The sequence below is a fragment of the Aedes albopictus genome, chromosome 1 (genome assembly GCF_035046485.1).
Source record: "Aedes albopictus strain Foshan chromosome 1, AalbF5, whole genome shotgun sequence".
NCBI classification, from domain to species: domain Eukaryota; kingdom Metazoa; phylum Arthropoda; class Insecta; order Diptera; family Culicidae; genus Aedes; species Aedes albopictus.
Window position 1 is genome coordinate 149076455 of NC_085136.1, and position 2025 is coordinate 149078479.

Sequence of the window (2025 nt, forward strand, 5' to 3'; positions counted from 1 at the left end):
TAGGTTTGATGCATTTTCATATCTGGTCCCTTCCTGGGGTACCGTTCCGGAACACCTAAATGGCCATATCTCCGGAACGGCTGAACCGATCCGAAGCATTTTCAATAGGAAACAATGGGACCAGATTCCGCGTCGAATGAACCGTCGGTCATTGAAATCGGATGAGGTTTACTGCCAAAAAGTGATGTGAGTTTTTTTGTACACACACATACAGACACACACACACACGCACACACATACACACACACATACACACACACAGACATCACCTCAATTCGTCGAGCTGAGTCGATTGGTATATGTGATTTGACCCTCCGGGCCTTCTATCAAAAAGTCATTTTTGGAGTGAACATATAGCCTTTCCAGTACACTTAGTGTACGAGAAAGGCAAAAAGAAAGAATTTTCATGCAGCATTTTATGTATGATTATTTGAAGCCTGATTCGACTTTTTGTCTTTTGGCCTTTCAAGGTTTTGGTTTTCTATACTTTTAACTGAAGCCAAGGGGCCTGCAACTCTAAACTTTCGCTAGTATTCAAAAATACTAGAAAATACTACGGAAAATATACAACACAGTAACCTGGTTTGCTTAGATTACCTTTGACAACATTTATGCACATACTGAGGAGTTATGTCAAAATTTGCTAGCTGCTGATGTCCTTTCGTTGAGTTTTGAATACCCTGTAAGATTTTATCGTCAGCAACACGCATCGAATATAAAATCATTCACATGAATTTTGAATCGCTTAAATGAACATTCAGTACACATGTTTATTTAAGAGACAACATAATGTTAGATGCTGGTAGTCTCTATTTGCCTATTTTGCAAAACGTCTTTTATGTGGAATAGGGTTTTGTGGTAATACATTTTTTCTTACGGAATGCATCTTAAGAATGGATGAAAAGTGTATTATTTCATTCTTCTGAAAGCGCATATAGGCGTAGAAGAACATGGACTTCTGGAGACTTTCTGATTGGGAATGAAAGCAAAAGCACTCAAATGGCGTTTTAAATAGCACGTATATTCCACTTATGAATCACAAGGACAGGAAACACGCTGCCACCTTGTACCGGGGCTGGGCGATCAGCAGTATCCCCTGCGTGAAGTTATCCGGTCCGGAGGTTCGGGTCCTTTGCTCGCTTCGAATTTGGCGTTGTTGTTCGCCTGCTGGAAGTCAACGAGGCCAGGTCTTCCAGCCAGTATTTCTACAATAGACGGATAATGAACAGCTAGCAAGCCAGAGGTATTTGACAAAGTAATTACCTTGAGAAAAACTTTTACTAATACCGAAATTTGTGTGAAGCTGTCAAGGTACTGTATCACAGACCAAACCTCACCAAACAAACAACTTTTTTTCGCATCTGCGTTACCATGACGCAAGGCTTGCTATGCAAATACCTTCGAATACTAAGAATACTAGTAGTATACTTTCACAAGAAATACTACAGAGTTTAGAGTTGCAGGCCCCTTGACTGAAGCCGTTTGGCACACAGACATATTTCTTTTTGTTTAATTTATGGTTGCCCATATTTGACTATTGTTTTTAAAGCAGATTTTCTGTACTGAGAGTGTATGCTCTTCAAATATCCGTGCTAACATTTCAAAATGGCGAAACTGCTTGCCGAAACCAAACCTTTATCTCTCCGTTGCAATGTACAACCACTACTGGACGGAGGAAATGCAATTCTTTCCGATAGTGGTTGTTGGTGTCCTGGGAAACATGAGATACGATCTACAGCTATGAGAGAAGATATTGTTTTAAACTTGGTTTTAAAGATCAGTTACGTCTTTTTGAAATGTCGGTGCTGATATGCATGTGAATACTATCGCTATGACTGACAGTAATATGAACATCTATTGATATGTGGAATCACAATACAATATACCGTAATCCGGGGTAACATTGATCAGAATTTTCGATCTTTCTTGAATAATTCTCTTGTTAAAGCAAATGTTACATGTTTTATATTTTTAAAATAAGTACTGGCCCTCTGAGTTTGTGTTAAGCTACTCGAAAAAGTATTG

The 2025-nt window shown here is 39.1% G+C and overlaps 1 long non-coding RNA gene across 1 annotated transcript; it reads right to left on the reverse strand.

The window, feature by feature from the left end:
• Positions 1-1000: 1000 nt before the first annotated feature.
• LOC134285771 (uncharacterized) lies at positions 1001-1465 on the reverse strand. Its single transcript, XR_009996619.1, has 2 exons — positions 1264-1465; positions 1001-1205 (listed from the first exon to the last, which is right to left on the reverse strand). It is a non-coding gene; the product is annotated as an uncharacterized LOC134285771 (long non-coding RNA).
• Positions 1466-2025: the final 560 nt, after the last annotated feature.